The sequence below is a fragment of the Mastomys coucha genome, unplaced genomic scaffold (assembly GCF_008632895.1).
Source record: "Mastomys coucha isolate ucsf_1 unplaced genomic scaffold, UCSF_Mcou_1 pScaffold18, whole genome shotgun sequence".
NCBI classification, from domain to species: Eukaryota; Metazoa; Chordata; class Mammalia; order Rodentia; family Muridae; genus Mastomys; species Mastomys coucha.
The window spans coordinates 51,920,244-51,940,808 of record NW_022196900.1 but is presented as its reverse complement, the minus strand read 5'-3'; positions in this window follow the sequence as shown (position 1 = coordinate 51,940,808).

The following is a 20,565-nucleotide window of genomic DNA, read 5'->3' as shown; positions in this document are numbered from 1 at the left end:
CCAAAACTCTAAAGTACCTTTTAAAAAACTTCCAACTACTCTCAAGTCATTGGTTTTAATAAATCAATGGATCAGTATGGCCACAGAGTAGAGGTTGACCCACTCCCCTCGTTAGGAAATCAAAATTAGGAAGTGACAAGAATGTACTCCACATATTTCCAACTCCTTTGGTATAAGGGGAGATAAAATTGTGTTTTGCTGAGAGCCACATCTAGTTGTGTCATTATTAGTTATAATGCCTAACAACTGACCCTGAGACAGAAAAGTCACAAACATCTCTGGTAAAAACTAATGACAAGTAATGAATAATTAAATTACATACAAATATATTCCAGAAAACAGTTAGTATTAATTAGTAAGTAATAATTGATGTCTCTTAAATCATTAATTTCTGTGTTATATGGGAAACAGAAAGATAGCTTTTTAATATAATTGTAGAATTGATAGTTTCAAAGTTTACAACAGGAGTAGATAGACATGAAAGGCTCCCAGGGAAAAGGATGTTCCAGGCAGATATAATTTTAAGGAGACTTGAGGCTTGACATTAAAAAGAAAGTGAATTGGTAAGCTTAAGTAAAGAAAGAAAAAAGAAGATGCCAGGTGAGGTTGTATTATCATAGCCATTGTAAAATAAATGCTTTTTCCTCATATAAAGTCTAAGGACTTACAGATGAGAATGTCCCTGAAGAGAATTATGAAAGTGTAACAGGGACTAGTTTGTATTTTATCAGAATTAACTATGGTTTCTTTGAGGAGTTTTTCTTAATACTTAATATAAACAAGGTATGAATAAAGTACATTAAGATGGTGGAACATCATTAATTTTATTAATTATTTCTGTTATTATTTGTGTTTTCCATAATTATTTTCTTTTAAAATGAGATATTACTAATATTCAAATTATTAGCATGAAATTATTGTAATATACAGTAACCCAATAAATCTTAAGCTAACATGCCATTGTCACTAATCCTATTAATATAGCCACCAAAATACTAGCAAATAATCAACTGGGACTAATTAGTATCTCCTTAGAACAATCATTGCCACTAGTTCTCTGTGAAGCACAATGAATTGTATGTTGTATTTTTCCAGCAGGAGAGATGGTCCTTGTCTATCTACTTTCTTGCTTCTCATGTCTTTCAGTATTTGTGAATTTAATTCATTCAATTTCAAAAAAGTATCTCCATTCCTAGAGTTATCTTGAATTTTCAATGATTTGTTGTTGTTTGTATTGCTATGAATCAATGTAGCAATAGAAGCAATCAAAGTGCCAGAAAATTAGAAAATTAGAATTGATAATCAATATCATGAAATTAAACAGCAGAGTAGCATGGATTTCTGGCAAGGTATTAAAGAAAGCACAGAGGATTAGGTGTAAGAAAGGCCTTAATTTGAATGTTAGCTTTCTGATTTGTTGTTGCCATAGGAACATGATTTTGATCATGCTAAATTTGTTTATTGTTCTATTTATTTTCTTTCTATGTATGAAATGTTTATCTCAAGGAAGTTAACTGACCTGACAAGAAAGGAAGTTACAAACAGTGGGACTTCCATACAAATGAAGAGAAATGAGAAAACATTTGTGATTGTGGATGATTGCTAACAACTGTGGCCCAGAAACAAATTCCATCATTACTGAGATAAAAATCAGAAAAGTTGTGCAGTTGAAAAAAATCTCTTCTAAAACATCTGGACTTTTTAAACTATTAAGCTGCACATAAACTAACTATGTATGTGTGTGTGTGTGTGTATGTATGTGTGTGTGTGTCTGTGTGTGTGTGTGTCTGTGTGTATGTATATGTGTGCGTTTGTGTCTATGTATATGTGTGTGTATGTGTTTGTTTGTGTGTGTCTGTGTCTTTGTGTACATATGTGTTTGTCTGTGTGTATGTGTATGTGTGTGTCTGTGTCTATGTGTATGTATATGTGTGTGTGTGTATGTGTGTGTGCCTGTGTCTGTGTGTATGTGTATTTGTGTGTCTGTGTCTGTGTGTATATGTATGTGTGTGTGTGCCTGTGTCTGTGTGTATGTGTATGTGTGTGTGTCTGTGTCTGTGTGTAGTGTGTGTGTGTGTGTGTATGTGTGTGTTTGTGTGTGTGTGTGTGTTCGCATATTTGAGGAAATGGAAAAATCACAGTTAGGAAATGTGATTAGTATAATATTCACAGAGAATGTTCTACATGCCCATTGGCTCCAAGGAACAGAAAGAGAGTCTCTTCTCTCTTATGGCAATGGCAAGATTTGATCCGGTTTGTAAGGAGAGCAAGAGGCATGCCTGTGTACAGGGCAAGATGCCTAGGTCTGGCTTCTATGGAATGTTCTGCTATACAGGCAAAAGAAAAAAGAAAAAACATGATGTAAGGGAAAGGCTTCTCAAATCCAGATTCTATGTTCTTAAGACCCCATTTTCACATAATGAGACATTTCCTTTACATTACAACTATTTTCCATTTCTTCATTTCATTTTGGCAAGCTTCCAAATTTAGACAGCAAATTTTTTTATGGAGTTCTTTCAAGACAACCAATATAATGAACAGAGACTATATGCCAATAAATATTATAATGTTCTAAACACTTCCTAAAATGAAATTTCACAGCTCTGATCTTGAATGTTTAAGTTTTACAAATAGGAGACTTTTATCTGCAATATAGAGGTGATAGTCTAGTAGCCAGATGACCTTAAAAATGGGTGATGTCTTAGGTAAATTATTACTTTGTTATCAGTGTCCTTTTCCAGATATATTAAACACTGTAATTTCTTTTTTTGGGAAACATGTGTATATGTAGTTTTATATAAACAGTGTATGTCATGTACTGATGACATAAATCACTCAATGTGAAGTGTTCTGAGAGGGTAAATCTATCAACTGTGAAGTTTCTGGTACCAAAGAACAGTGACAATTTTGTTTAAACAATTCTTAACATCAATTGTGAAGGAAAATTAGAACAACAACAAAAAAAAACAATGCCGAACAAATTGTGTTATAAATTCAATTCCACAGTTGTATCTTCTGTCTTAGTTTTGTAACCTTGAATGTATTTAAACCTGATGAACCTCATTTCTCTTCTCTGTGTGTACTCTGCATGCCCATCTGCTTTCAAAGCACTGTCTTCCAGCTTTAGCTCCTTTTTTCAGTTATCTATACTGGCCAATACTGAAGACCAAGGTAGTAGACACTGTTTTCTCTTTGAATGTAACATCACATCAAGTATTAATATTTTATTGATATTTTGTTTTACTTTGTTTTATTTTTGTGGTACTTGAGTTTGAATCTGAGGTCTCCTGTTTAAGAGGCACCTGCCATACCTTTGAATTGTATAACTAGCTTTGAGGTGTTTATAGAAATAACATCATCTCACTAGTTAATCATGTGTCAGAAAAGCATGGCATATGTTATCAAAGTAATCAAAAGTAAATGTTACTAATGTTAGCTGTGAGATACTGACTTGGTGACTGGATAAAGTGCTTTGCACAACCATGGCATTTTTAACACAGGTTCTCCAATTTCAATTTAATTAGTCTGTTTTTCTTTAATTTCTGAACACCAAGTGTTATGTATATTAAATTATACAAATTACTAATTAATTAAAATACACTGTGTGAATTAAAAATATCTATGCCTGTTCCTGTCCATGATTATTTCTTTTTTAGGTCACACAGATAAAATACTTAATTGGGTAATACACATGAATTATTTACAAATTAAGAATTAGAAATATGTGAAAAATGTCTGAAAAGGATGTTTTCATGACTCCAATAATGTTCTACAATGGCTTTTACATTAATAGAGTTGGCATTTTTCTACCTGTAGGTTGATTACTTTCCATTTTGCTTGACCACCAAACTCATTGACTACCATGACATTTATTACACTATCTATATTTACTTAAGGAAGCAAGATTCAGCTCAGTTCAGACTTGATGTCAGCCGTCTGAGCACCTCCAGCCTGACTGGCCACCTCCAAACATAGTTAGCACCTATTAGATGGCAAGATCTTTCTCTCTGCACAATCCCTAGACTCGGTGAACAACAAAATAAAAATTCTTTTATCCAACTTCATATAGAAAAGGGAAAAGGTGAAATCAATGGAACAATAAAAACTGCAATCTCTTTTTGTCACATTTTATGACCTCATCACCAACAGACTCCACAAGGTCATCACTCCTTGTATTAGTCTGTTAACGGTCTGGGCACAATAACTGATACCTTTTGAACTACTCCCCCCCCTTCAATATTGCTTTTTGTTTGTTTTATTGGATATTGCTATTGCTCTTCCATTTTGGTTAAAGTGAACCTCAAAGAATGCCATCATAGATGCAATAAACTCATGCAAGGAGACTTCCATTTCTTGAGTGAATCACTCCTGATCCCTTCTGTTGTTCAGACAAAAGTGTTCTTACAATTAGAAATTCACCTTGACACTTAATAAACTACTGATCATTATTTGCCTCTAACTTCTTGATTTGTAGATAAAAGGTGATTGGAAGCCTGATGTGTGTGTGTGTGTGTGTGTGGTTTAAAATATTTTATAAGTCATGATAAATTTTCATTAAATAAAATTGTTGAATTAAAATAGAAAGAGTTCATCCATTTTCATTAACTTTTTTTTAGCTGCTTGATCTCTGGTCTCTTAATCTAAAAGGTTCAGTATGTGTGTGTATTTGTGTGTATGTGTGTATGTATTTGTATATGTGTGTATTTGTGTGTGTGTATATATGTGTGTGTAGTGTAGCATAGTGTGTATATGCATTGACTTGCAATAGTACTTGGTTACCTTCTTCATGAACTTTGTTGTTGTTTGCAAATTTGAGAGTTAAGGAAACCCTCAATAATCATAACTAAGGAATCTTTTGTTCACGGTATTCTTCTTCTAAATTTTGTTTCATGCCAATGTCCTTCACAAGATTTTGTGCTTCTTCATGCCTCTCGTCTACCATCGTGATTCTTATCTTCTCTGTGTTTATAACATCTACACACTCTGCCTGCTAACACATAGTTATTTTCCATTTCAGCATATGGATTCTTGTATTCTATTTCTTTGTTTGATTGATATTCACCCATCCTCCATCCACTTCTATGTGAATATCTGTTTATCTTCCTATTGACAATTCCAGGTCTTTAATTTTCAATGCCTTGATCATATGAATGTTATTTAGAATTTCTTGGCATTCAAATTACTGTTATATGGCTGGTCACAGCTCTCAAATAGTCATAGCTTAACCAACACTCTTTACTTTTCTTTCTTCTTTTTTATTTATTTATTATATGTATACAATGTAGCTGTCTTCAGACTCTCCAGAAAAGGAAGTCAGATCTCTCGTTACAGATGGTTGTGAGCCACCATGTGCTTGCTGGGATTTGAACGCAGGACCTTTGGAAGAGCAGTCGATGCTCTTAACTACTGAGCCATCTCTCCAGCCCCCACTCTTTACTTTTCAATTATGCCATCAAACAAACAAAACAAACAAACAAACAAAAAGAACAAAACAAAAACCTTTATGCTTTCAACTGCCACGTTTCGTTAAAATTACAAAACACTTTAGAACAATCCAAACTATGTCTTTGTTATAAAGTTTAGTCTCATGATGTGAAAATAAACTTAAACGTTTCATCCTGTTGTAGTTTGGTTTCTGAACATGCTTAAAAGCACCAGTGCTAAAACTTCATCTTGGTTCCTAAGATGAAGTTCCTAAGATGGGCAACCAACATGAGTATGTCCTTGAAGATGATCTGGAATTCCATCACTCTCCTCTCTTCACCTCTCCTCTTCTCTTTTCCTCTCCTCTTTTCTTCTCCTCTGCCTTCTTATCCCTTTCCTTCCCCTCCACTCCACTTCACCCTTCTTCTCCCCTCTCCTTCCCTTTCCTTCCCTTTCTTTACTTTCTCATTCCTCCTGCCCTCTTCATCTGTCTCTCTGTAGGTTCTTACTTTCTTTTCCAAGCTCAGCTTGTGCTAGTTTCATCACATGCAGTCCTACTATTTCTCTCCAAACCTGAGCACAGCTGATGGTAGACTTGAGCAGCAAAGCTGTGAACTGAATGAGCTATGTTTGAAAAATTTCTTCCTTTAGTCTCAAAATTAGATCATATTAATAATTCTGATTTGTATACTCCACTTTAACACCCTCAATATTGTGACTAGAGCAGAGCTATGAGCATGGCTAAGCATGCATCTTTATAGTAAGATATATTGTAGTCTTTTGAGTATGTGCCCGGGAATGGTAGATCTAAATCACTTATTCTGATACACTTATTTCTAGTGTCTTGAGGAAGGAATACACTGATCCCCATTTTGGATGTACTCACTTTCATTCCTGAGAACTTCCCGTGAGGATTCTTTATTCCTCATATCCTCAGCAGCATCTGTATCCTCTTTTCTTAATCATAGACACTCTGAATGGGGCCAGAAACTGAATTTTCCAGAAGAAAATATAGAAGAGACAACTCAAGATTATCTCACTACAACACTTTCTGAACAAGGTTCTTTTCACCAGAATTAAGACCAAAAAATCAAGTGAAACTTCTAGGAATTAAAATATTCTATAAGGGTAACTGTAAATTGAGAGGCAGCCTACAGAAGATAGAAAAATACTTTACCAGCCATAAGTCCTATAAAGGTATAGTGTGTAGAATATACAAGATATGCAGAAAACTAAACAGGAAGAAAGCAAACAACTTAGTTAAAAGTAGTCTATAAAATTGAAGTTTGAAAAGAAATAGAAAACGGTAAAAAATATTTTTAAACTATTCACTATTCTTAGCCATCAGGTAAATGAAAATTAAGACTATTTTGGGATATTTTCCAAATAGATTTTTATGAAAATGCAGACCCAAGCTTTCCAGAGAAGGTGTACTCTGGTTCCTTAGAAATTTCACTTACGTACTTCTACTAGGGATAAGAGATCATTTTCTGTTGCCCATTACTCAGGAAAATGTTGTCCTTAAGTAAATTATTCTCCATTTCCTTTACTTCAGAAACTGATGTTTGATACATGTTTTATATAATAAAAAGGTTAATCCCTGTTGGGGAATAGTTTTAATAATTGTTGTTATCTAATGGAAAATACATAATCATTAAATAAGTATTTTATTGAGACTTTTAGTATTTTAAAGAAAAATAACCCACATAAGTATAATTATACTTAGCATATAAGATAATTGTGTATGAGAATCTCATAGACAATGCAAAGTTTCAAATACAATAATGGATTTGTTTTGCAAAAAGAGATGCTGTCCAGGGTTAATGTCCCATTCTTATAATTGTAGCAATAAACAATGAGAAATGAAACCAAAATATTACATATAAAAAGTCTACTTGGGATAGAAAATTTTTCTCAAAATTAAAATGAATTTACATAAAATAATAAATAGTTATTATATACTTCATATACGCAATTAAAACATATTCTTTCAGGAAGGTAATTTTTCTTAAAGAGTATAAGTATCTATTTTATATATCTTAGCTTACACTCCTGCTTTTGTGAGAAAACAGAAAGACAAAAAGAAATTAAAAGATAATGTTTTAATGTTTTTCAGAGATCAATGTATTGTTACTGATATGGTGAAATAAAGGAAGCAGGGTCGAGAAGTAGCACCTTACAACATTTCTAGGAGTAGGATCGCAAAATGATACATATATGTCATTGTTTGCTTGCCTTTCTCTACTCAATAAAATCCAAGAACTGATACCTAGGTCATTGGTCTATCAACAATTAAGGTGAATCTAACATCAATTATGATAGTCCAGAGAATCCCTGACTCACAGCCTAGAGGCCTGTCTTGTGTATTCAATTCAGTCACTAACCAGCAGAAGGAATTCTTTTTTTTACTATTAATTGAGTTATTTATTTACTTTATATCCCAATCTCAGCTTCCCCTCTCCTCTTCGTCCTGTCCCTCTCTGTCACCTCACCTCAATCCACCCCCCCTCCCCTTCTCTTCAGGAAACTGGAGGCCTCACTTGGATGGCATACAGCCTTGATATATCAAGTTGCAGTAAGGTTGGATATACCTTTTTCATTGAGGCTAGACAAGGCAACACAATTAGGCAAAAGGGATCCAAAGGCAGGCAATGTAGTCAGAGACTGTGTCTGCTTCTGCTGTTAAAGGTCTCACGTGAAGACACAGCTTTATCATTGTTACATATGTGCAGAGGGACTAGGTCTATCACATGCAGACTCTCAGATTGACAATTCCTTCTCTATAAGTCTCCATGGGCCCACATTACCAGTTCTGTGAGTTTTCTTGTGGTGTCCTTGATCTTTCTGACTCCTTTATTCCTTCTTCACCCTCTTCCACAGGATTTCCTAAGCTCCACTTAATTTTTGGCTGTGGGTCTCTGCACCAGTTTCTATCAGTTGCTGGGTGAAGTCTCTCTGATGACAGTTAACCTAGACTTCTTTGTATAGCACAATATCATTAATAGTGTCAGGGGCAGACTCCCTCTCATGCAAGTTGGATCATCCCTCAAATTCTGCTCCATCTTTTACCCCTGCACATCATCTTGTAGGCAGGAAAACTTGTGGGTTTGTGGCTAGACTAGTGTCCCAATGTCTCTATTGGATTCTTACCTGGTCACAGGATATAGCATTAAGAAATTTGAAGGCAAATGGATGGAACTAGAAGTGGAGCTCATTTCTAAATCAGGCAAGTTCCTCTTTGTTTTATTTTGGTTTAGTATTCTGACAGTGTCTTTTGCCTAACAGAAGCTTTGCAACTTTATGAGGTCCTATTTGTCAATTCTTGATCTTAGAGCAGAAGCTATTGGCGTTCTCTTCATAAAGTTTTCCCCTGCGCCTATTTGCTCGAGGTTCTTCCCTACTTTCTCTTCCATTACTTTCAATGTATCTGCTTTGATGTGTAGGTCCCTGATCCACTTGGACTTGAGCTTTGTACAAGGAGAAAGGAATGAATCGATTTGCATTTTTCTACATGTTAACCGCCAGTTGAGTCAGCACCATCTGTTGAAAATGCTTTTTTCCACTGGGTGATTTCAGCTCCTTTGTCAAAGATTAAGTGACCATGGGTTCATTTCTGGGTCTTCAATTCTGTTCCATTGATCTACCTGCCTGTCACTGTACCAATACCATGCAGTTTTTATCACAATTGCTCTGTATTACAGCTTAAGGTCCGGGATTGTGATTCCACCAGAGGTTCCTTTATTGTTGAGAATAGTTTTGGCTATCCTGGGTCTTTTGTTGTTCCAGATGAATCTGACAATTGCTCTTTCTAAGTCTGTGAAGAATTGAGTTGGAATTTTGATGGGGATTGCATTGAATCTGTAGATTGCCTTTGGTAAGATGGCCATTTTTACTATATTAATCATGCCAATCCATGAGCATGGGAGATCTTTGCCAAGGCTGTCCAGGAACAAGTTGTATAACCCAAAGAAAACTTTGAATTTCAAGTCTGCTTGTTCCTACATCTTGAGAACAGGAATGTACCATCACAGTTATGTCCAGTTTATGTGGTGAAAGGAATTGGAACTGTGATATTATGGCAGGCAACCAATCTATTTACTGAGCTACAGTTGTAGAGAATGAACCTCCAACTTGAAGCATTAATTCCAAGAGGGAGAATGAAACTCACAAGACTCAGGAAAAATCTGATCTCCACATTTCATGGAAAGATCAAACTTACAGGACACAGAAGGTCTATTCCTTGAAAAATAGAATGATACACAGTAGGAGAAGAAAGAGCCTCAGCCTAGATGCTAACAAAAGATTCTTGGATCTCTTTAATTTGTGTATAAATCACAAGTAGAGCTCCATATTTACAGTATATGTGAGTCATCAACCAGGTTGACATTATGTGGGCTTTTCAGCAATTCAGCTATATTCAAGTAGTTTCTGCTACTGTAAGTATCCCTCATCCATTCTCTTATAATTAATCCCAATAAAATGCATTGGTTTACCTAGTTGGACTTTGGTGGAATCATTACTTTGGCCTTTGATAAGTTGTCTATCTGTAGTAAATAGTTATTGGATTTCTTTCATGGCTTCCCAGGAAAATAATCGCTTACAAAAGAGCAATATCTCAGCTCTTCAGATAATTCTAATAATGTTTGAATGCTTGGTAGGAAAAGTAAGGATTATAAGAAAAATGAAATTTTAATACTAGTTCACTTATCTTCACTGCAAATCTTGCAGGAATATAAGGAATTTCGAAATTTTGTCACCTTATATTTATTTATGTATATTGATATTATCTTACCTCTCTTTATAATACCAACCTCAAAATCCAACACTACTGAGAATGCCACATATACTAACATAAACTTAAGAAGAAATTGTAGCAGCAGCTACAAACAAGACAGCAGGAGTGGACACACAAGAAACGTTAATTCTGTTTCTTAGGAGTTGCATGATTATCAGTGTCATTTTCAAAATCTTGAAATTTGTTGTAGCTTCAAATTTAATGTTGAAGTCTTCTAAGGTTAAATTGAACAAATGGCATATTCTGTATAGGTAAATTTATTTTGTGTAATTTAAATAAAGAAGTGTCTTAGTTAGGGTTTTACTAACATGAAGAAACACCATGACCAAGGCAGCTCTTCTAAGGACGACATTTAATTAACTGGTTTACAGATTCAGAAGTTCAGTCCATTTTCATCAAGGTGGGGCCATTAGCAGCATCCAACAGGCATGGTGCAAGAGCAGCTGAGAGTTCTACATCTCCATCTGAAGGCTGACAGGAGAAGACTGACTTTCAGGCAGCTAGCACGAGAGTATTAAAGCCCGTGCCCACAGAGGCACACCTACTCCAAAAGGGCCACACCTACTCCTAATAGTGCCAGTCCCTCGGTCAAGCATATTCATACCATCACAGGAGCCATTTATACTTGTGGCCATTGTGTGCCTCCATATTAGAGTAATAACATGAAATATTCAAAAGCCAAGCACATATTACTAGCTAGTCTGCCCTATTGATGCTACAAAGAATTGTAAGACTTGCACCCTACCTAGGACATCTAGTGGCAATGATAATGCTGAAGCCTTCATTCCCCAGTTTATATACTGCTGCACAATTAGATTTGCCTGGCCTTCAGTTGTTTCAACTGCTGTTGTCTACAATTGGTTAAGAAGTTTCACATCATTTCAAATCCCTGAATTAATGCCTAAGAGGTAATATCTGTTTCTCTTTAAGCCTTAGCAGATTTGCATCTTCTTGAATGAGTGTAGGGTCCCTTACACTCAGGGTAAGAGTAACTGGTATTAATATAAAATCAATAAGTAGAATTACCATTAAGACAAAATCAATAAATGTTCAATAAAAATATAAGATTTGATATAAAATATAATATTTTATGTCTACTTGTGAAAAAATAACATTATCTGTCCATATTCTGACATTCACCTCATGGACTCTGATTCTAGACAGTACAGTAATTATGAAACAGGATTACTCTGATATTATCTATGCCTCCAAAAAACTGAGTGTCCACACTTTAACATATTACATGCTATGGAATAAATGAATACCTTGCCTCTTCTTAGAAACACTCAGCTATAGCCAGAGCTTTGCCCACTGTTGTGTCGAAGTTTGGTATTACAACAGAAACTAACCAACTCTTAATTGAATACTGAGGATCCCTTAAGAATACAGACAAAGCAGACCAACTTTTGTGCTAACATTCTTTACAGAAACATAGAAAATCAATAGGATTGATAGGATTGTCAACACTTTTTTTAGCATAAAGTTTTAGCATAAAGTTTTTAGCAAGAGTTTTTCCCCAACTCTTGTTCATGAGAAAGAAAATTGCATTATATTTACACAATAAATAAAGAAATATGATGTTTTATGGTTTACTGTAGTCCATGTTGACTCAGTAGCACATTAGCAACATAAGGCTCCTGTTATTGTCAAACAATAATTTAATTTATATTACTAATACATTTTACATCATAAACTTTCAATTACAAAGGACTTAAAATTGTTATTTAAAGAAAAACAATATCTGAATTCAAGGATTAAAGATGTTAAAATCTCTTAAGTCAACTCAGTCATTTTTATGCCATAAATCATTGCCATCCATAATCAAAATGAAAAAATGAAAGTCTGTCTAAATTAATAATAGCTGAGCAGCCCATGTATATTAATCTAATCTAATGGGTTTTATTGCAAAAGTTTTCTCTAGGCTTAATATTTCTTGTATAAAAAAGAAAGAATGATTGGGAATGATTAAAAATATAATTGCAGAAAATACTCATTTCAACTTTAAATGAAAGTTGGTAATGAATGAACAATGAATGACCATGGGTCCTATCATTGCTCAGTAATCATAGTTAATAGAGAAATAAAGTCCAGATTAAAATAAACTGGAATAGAGCTAGTGAGAGAAAAATTCAAAGTCCCTCACTACTTTAATTTCTAATTAGTTACCTTAAAGCACTGAGCTATTCTACTAAGGTTAAATTGGCCTTGCTACTCAAAGTCCTTTATGCAGATGATATAGTCTAGAAACCTTAACATCTTCAAATTGTAATAATAGGATTTTACATCCTTTCAAACATTGGAGTAAAATATCAGGTAGATAATAAGTACAAAGTATAAAAAGACATGTATGTATTAAAAAATAAAGTATCTGTAAAATGAAGTCAACATAGATTACCTAATGAGAAAACTACTCATATTAAAGAAAATAATTTGTAATGAAGGTTAAATCATAAAACCTGAGAAGAATATAGGAAAATTAATTGAATTCTTCCCTGTAATAAAAACAGGATATTTCAAATTACCTCAAAACTAAAAACCAGATGTTTTGAGAATTATTTATGATATTTATAAATACAGCACTAGCAAACAATAACTTACAGAAAAATTAGACATGATTTTATCATATGTTCATTAAAAGAGTAAGAAGTTCACTAAATAATTTAAAAAATATGTTCAAAACAAAGTTTTGTGCTTATAAGACTTTTCAACCATCAGAGATCCCATAAAAGGCAAAGTTCAGCTCACTTTGCTTAAGTTCTACATTGGGAAGTTACATGTTTATTATTGGAGAAAACTAACATCTTGATGATTTTTATGGTTTTTGCTAATGAAGATATATGTGTATTTAATACACGTCAGGAGCATTAATACAGACCACGGTCCAATGTAAAAGGTCTTGCTTGATTGAAAAAAAATTGTAGTATCCTTATATAGCTTCATAATGCTCTGATACAACTGAAGTCTTCTGTCAGGTACAATGGTAAAAGCCAGCATGGCTATGACCAGACAGTCCTGTTTCACTCAGGACAAATCTTGTGGTGATATGGCCTCAAATATTTACTCCATTATAATATCTAAAACCAATCCCCCATTCCTTTACTTACATTATGAATCGGTGATGTATGATAAATTCAAATTGCCTACCACATGGATCACTGCCAAAAGACCATTGTTCCTCCTTTGCTGGCTCTTCAGTGAATCTGTTTAGAGTGACATGTGTTACACATTTCTTTGATCAAAGCAATTGTTATAATCAGAACTAACATCATAGATTAAGATAAAATTAGTGAAACCTCAAGGCAAAATTAAAAGTTTGATGTGTAAAAACAGTGATAATTTTACCTCAAAAATGATATCTACAAGTTCTAGAAGATGCTGAGTGAAGCTATGAATGGTAATATAGCTCCCATAGAAGGACATTTTACTAGGGACTAGACATAGCATTCTTCTGTGTAACTTGAGGAGAGAGCAAAATGATCAGATATTTCATAAAATATTGGGAATTGCATCAATTCTAGAAAGCATAGCAAAAGACTCAAGTATTCTGAGCCATCTTGTCTGACTGTCACTTTCAAGATAAGAATTTTCTTTTTATCTTAGAAGCCAACATTATCTACAGAAGAGTCTCTATAAACTATAACTGTGGTATTTATTGATAGTATGCACATAAATTTGTTACAAAATCTATGCCAAAATAACTGAATTAGGGATCAATATATGGCCTTATTAGATATCATTCATTTTACAGTTATGAGTATCATAATTTATATCTCAGAGCATATTTAAAGTCATTAAAGTCTTTCTGATAGTAGTGAGATAGCATGGCCAAAACTCCCCTCAAAATTAACATGGAAAACCATATTTCACTAAACATTATTTTTTCTATGATTCATTTCCCACATCCAAGGATTTACTGAGAACATGTGTACTAAAGTGATTGAAGAGAATGCACTTGGAACACAAAGAGAAGTAGGTAAAACAGATGAATACTTATCTCTATAATGCCCTTTTGAGCAAATCTGGGAAGGGTACAGGAAGCCATATCAATTTTCCATGTTTATTTTCCAAGAGAGAACATCAAAAGGTGTAATATTATTGGGCATCAAGGACCATTTGCCACACCTACAGTAGCTCACCACACACAATGTGGGAATAGTGCTCTTACTTTACAGTGAGCTAATGGATGAATTCCTTGTGGCCATGAAGATAATGAGGTCTGTGCTGGGATTTCAACCTGAGGCTTCACAACGTTAAAACTGCCATTTGTTCTATTATATCTAGTTTAGAACTTGGCGTATTATCCCATTCTGGGAACAACTATTAGCAAATTCATTAATTAAGGTCATGTTGACACTTCTATTTTCAACTAAAACATCTGTTAATTTATAGAGAGGTCTCCTTGGTTTAAAGCAACTTGTCATTGTAGCCTCTCAATGAGGGATAATGTACTTCAGCCTTACAAGTGCTGTGAGTGTGAATTGAAAGGATTAACAGTTCTTGCCAACGGTTGCACTTTGTCCATATTTTTACATAATAATGGTACTCAGGAAGACACTGGCTCTAAAGATAATAAATGATCATTCCTCACAACAGATCTATAAACAGGATCAGGATTAATGAATTTGCTGGCAGCTATAGGTTTTAATTAGCCCAAGTTCAACTGCAGCAGAATCATGTCTGTCCAAGAGACTTGAACTTGTTAACACAGATCCCAGATTCTCTCTGTCAATTTAGTGCAGCAGTTGGCAAGATTCTTATATTAATGCAGCCAGTTTAGCAATATAACAACAACAACATATGCGTATTTTCCTTTTTACCTGGACACCATTTTTGTTCTTAAGACACTGAAAATACCCTCCTTCCTACCTTTCTGTTTTCTATATCACGTTATTTATTGTGAATCTTTAATGGATGATTTCTATTGTGACTTTGTTTTTAGAAATGGTTTGAGCTTCTTGTTTATTTTGACTTTCCTATCCTTGCTGTTTTCAACCTTATATATCTTTAAGAGACCCTCTTTAAACCTACCCTGGATTCTTACCTTAAAGAAAATTTTTGGAATGCTGGTCTAGAGGCTGTCATGCCAGGCTAAAATGGTGTATCTATTCATAATGATATTTTTAATAGGACTACTAGCCTCATGAGAGAGTAAAGGAATTTGTGAAAAAAAAAATCTAATAGCCTGTTCTGGATGAATAATTTGAAGGCCTTTCTTTGTTTCTTTCTTTCTTTCTTTCTTTCTTTCTTTCTTTCTTTCTTTCTTTCTTTCTTTCTTTTTTAGAAGTTCCAATAGCATAGCTATTGTCTGACATACAGTTGAGTTATGTAACATCTGCCACAATGGAAAAAAATATTTAAGCAATAAATAGTATTTCAAAATAAGAACTCATTAATACTAGCTCTAAGCAATTCTCAAACTTATCCTTTCATATGAAAAAGGAAAAAAAAAAGCTAAAATAATATTGGGCAGGAATTCCGGAAAGCCTATCTGAAACAGCAAATCACACTTTGGAACGTGAAGTCTAAACACCACTAAGAGAAGAGGAAGAGGATGATAGTTCTCCTCTGGATTACATAAGCTTCACTGACTCTAGAGGAGCAAGGTCTGAGATGAATGAAATATAAACCATCAGCATTTTGCAAGAGGAAAACTTTTGAAACAATAAACAGTGTGAGATACATCATAGAACCTTTCCTCAGCTGTGGACTTCTATTAAGCTTATAACTAAATATTGTCTTGAATTGGGAAGAGATATATCCCAGAACAATTTGGGACAATGTGAAAATAGTCAGATCCCTTTTAAACATGAACTGGGTATAGTTTCTGAGAATGCATAATTGGAAACAGACAAAAGGTTTAATCACACTTCAGTTGTATAAAGATCTGAAACATCTTGTTTCTTTTACATATTGTCCACTTCCTATTAAAAATAAATAAATAAAGACAATGCTACCTAAAATGGGCTTACACTCTATAGACTTGTTGATCTAGTGCTAATGAGCCTCCAATATAAACATTTTTATTTTATTGTTAATTGTCTTAACCCAATATAAGCTGGTGTAACTGAAGACCAGAGGGTAGGTAAATTATAAAAATATGTTTAATTACATCACTGTTCTGAAGGACAAAGTGTTCAAGAAATCACATCTGATAAAGACCTTTTTAAAGTATCATAAACCTGGGGGATAGGTAAGTGGGTATACTGAAAGGTAGACTGGGTTAATAGAAAGATGGAGGGATTGCAGAGAAGACAGATTGGGCACACAGTGACTGTATACATGGGAAGAAAGAATGAGCATAGAGGAAAGTTGATGACACTAAAGACAAGAAAATCACAAAAAAGACGGGTAGCTTTTGTCATGAAGGGTTGTTGAATTTTGTCAATAGGACAAAACAGAAACCAAAAGATTGGGAAAAGATCTTTACCAATCCTACATCCAATAGAGAGCTAATATCTAATATATACAAAGAACACAAGAAGTTAGACTCCAGAGAACCAAATAACTCTATTTAAAAATGGAGTACAAAGCTAAACAAAGAATTCTCAACCGAGAAATACTGAATAATGGCTGAGAAGCATTTAAGAAATGTTCAACATCCTTAGTCATCCTGGAAATGCAAATCAAAACAACCCTGAGATTCCACCAGTCAGAATGGCTAAGATCGAAAAACTCAGTTGACAGCATTTTCTGGCATGGATGTGGAGAAAGAGGAACACTCCTTTACTGCTGGTGGGTTTGCAATCTGGTACAACCACTCTGGAAGTCAGTTTGGAGATTCCTCAGAAAATTAGACACAGTACTACCTGAGGACACAGCTATACCACTCCTGGGCATATATGCAGAAGGTGCTCCAACATGTAATAAGGACACATGCTCCACTATGTTCTTAGCAGCCTTATTTATGGAAGTCAGAAGCTGGAAGCAACCCAGATATCCCTCAACAAAGGAATGGATACAGAAAATGTGGTACATTTACACAATGGAGTATTATTCAGCTTTTAAAAATGATACATTCATGAAGTTCTTAGGCAAATAGATGGAACTATAAATATCATCCTGAGTGAGGTAACCTAATCACAAAAGAACATGCATGGTATACACTCACTAATAAGTGGATATTAGCCCAGAAGCACAGAATACCCAATATACAATTCACAGACCACATGAAGCTCAAGAAGAAGGAAAACCACAGTGTGGATACCTCAGTCCTTCTTAGAAGGGGGATCAAAATACTCATGGGAGGAGATACAGAGACAAAGTTTGGGGCAGAAACTGAAGGAAAGGCGATCCAATGGCTGTCCCACCTACGGATCCATCCCATGTGCAATCACCAAACCCAGACACTATTGTGGATGCTAACAAGTACTTACTGACTGATGGGAGTCTGATTTAGCCATCTCCTGACAAATACAGAAGTGGATGCTCGCAGCCATCCACTGGACTGAGCATAGGATCCCCAATGAAGGAGCTAAAGAAAGGACCCAAGGAGCTGAAGGGATTTGAAGCCCCATAGAGGAACAACAATATGAACCGACTAGTACCCCCCAGAGCTCCCAGGAACTAAACCACCAACCAGAGATTACACATGGAGGGAGCACATACACATGGATCCAGCCACATATGTAGCAGAGGATGTCCTTGTGGGATATCAATGAAAGGAGAGGACCCCGGTCTTGTAAAGGCTCGATGCCTCAGTGTAGAAGAATCCCAGGACAGGAGAGCAGTAGTGGGTAGGTTAATGAGCAGGGGGTGGGGGGTGGGGGAGTTGTAATAGGGAGTTTCTGAAGGGGAAATGGGGAAAGGGAATAAAATTTGAAATTAAATAAAGAAAATATCTAATGAAAAAGAAGAATGGGTAGAAAACAGAAAGAGAATGAAGGTACACAAGAAGAAGGTCTGTATCCCCAGTAGGCATATAAAACAAATGAGTACACTGAAGTTAGAGTAAGTACACACACAGAAACCACAAAAGTGAGAGTCAGGCAGAGCAAGTTTGTATGAAACCTATTCTTTAGCAACCCATTTTCTCTTCATTAACATTGCAAAGCCAGGATGTGGATCCTGTAGCTCAGCTCTAACCTTAATTCTCCTCCTTGTGGTTATTTGAATTTTCCATCTGACTGTGAATTGCCTAAAGAAAATTACTCAGAGCAAGCCCTGTGGGAAGCAGCTTTGCTTGAGAGACCTTGAGAATGTGAAAGTCCCTTGTTGTCTATTTGTATCTTCTCTCTTTGTTAAGACAAAGACATCAATGACTATGTATGTTGAGGTTCACTTCCATTGAAGTCTACAGACTAGGACTGAGCTGAAGGCTACCAAATGCATGAAAGCAGGATTTTTTAAAAAAAAAAAATAATTTGTAAAATCCGACAATGTGTATACATATTTCTGAACCCAAATCTGTTATCAACAGCACAATCATCACCTTCCCATATCCATACTGAATTGTTGAGTTTCTATGACTTCACCTGAAGTGTAACCACTTTTTGTGTCAATGTATTCAAGTACTTTTCAAGGTGGGCTTTGTTAGAGCTCCTAAGTAATACACTTAAAGCTTTGAGCTACTTTCTGTCTAGTAATTGTTACACAATTCCTTGTTTTTGTTTAGTTTTGTCTTTCTTTAAATGTGAAGCCAGCAGAGGTTATACTGTTGTAGAAAAATTTACAAATTTACCCTGACTTTACAACATTCCTTGGCTATTACTTACATCATTTTCTAGACTGCATTGCTGTACTGGTGTCTCAGCTAATTTCTAACTAATCATGTGTGTCCTCCCTCATTTATTTTCTCCTAATTTGTGTCTATGAATCTATTGTTATCAATCAAACATATTTCATTTGGACATACCAATGTGAATATTCGTATATTTATTTTTGTTTGGAAAGTTCCTCAGTTCCAAACCTATCAAATATTGTCTCTCTTCCTTTCTAAAATATTTCCCTGTGAAAGTCATATCAATATATATTTGGATATCACACGGATCTTATGCTCTCCAAATCTTAATTTTTATGACATTTACCAATCAATGTATGTGTGTGTGTTTGGGGGGGGGGTGTGCAAACATGACACAGCATGCGTGTGGAGGTAAAAGGACAACTTTCTGGATTTAGTTCTTTCTTTAAACCAAATGGAACCTGAGTATTGGGTATTCAGTTGAACTCAGGTTCAATTGCACAAATCTTCCAGTGTCAAGACTACATTATCCTATATGGTTACTTGCCAAAGGGGTCCCACAGAAATCCCTAAACCCATGCTCTTGTTAAAACAATAGGCTTCTCTCCACAAACTCACTGCAAAGCCTTACGCTGAAGACTATACCTACACATCTCACTGAGCACAGAGTTGAGTATTTAGTACTTCCATGCCTACTCGTGAGTGTTTTTGGTATAAGAAGGTACTGAATTCCACCAAAACCAAAAAACAAACATAAAACAAAAACACATAGCCACCAAATTAGTCACAAAACCTTTGATCTACAATCTGTTTTTCCTGAAAAATATACTAGGCCAATGGTTGCACAAAACTTGTGAGAGTAAACATGGATGTTTGATGTAACCTAATGCCCACTCAACAAGGTGGAACCCATTTCTCACACTGCTTAGGTGACCAAGAACTGAAGACTAGATATAACAGAGACTTAATATAAAACCAAATACTACTGCTCTAAAAGCATGAGTGATGAAATGACTCCTAGTAATTCTAATAATAGTCTGTTATTCTTAGAGATTAGTGTCTATTCAGCCATCTTCAGAGAAGGTTCCTCCTACAGCAGATGGAAAGATGAAAACTATAGAGATCCACAATCAGACATCATGGAGAGAGGAGGGAGGGAAGAAAGGAGGGAAAGCATGGGAGAGAAAGAAAGAAAGAAAGAGAGAGACAGAGACAGAGACAGAGAGACAGAAAGAGAGACACATAGAGAATTATGGGATATCTCCATTATATCCATCTCTTCAGAATTCAAGGAACCCCACAGAAGAAGAGGTGAAAAGAGTGTAAGAGCCAAAGGACTGAGAACATGAGGAGAACAAGAATCTCTAAAGTAACTGAGCAAAGCTCATATAAATCACAGAAGAGACTGAAACAGCAACCCAAGGCTGCCATAACTCACTGGCTCTACTGAATATGTGTGTGTATATGTGTATGTAATGTATGTCATATATTATATTACTATATTTATTATATCATAATAGATTATATTAAGGTAATTTAACTACAATAAACTATCTATTATATAGAATATATTATAAGTTTGTGTGCACATATATGTATATATGTATGTGTATATATATATAAATATATATGTGCATAGTTTAAGGCATATATATAAATATATATATAT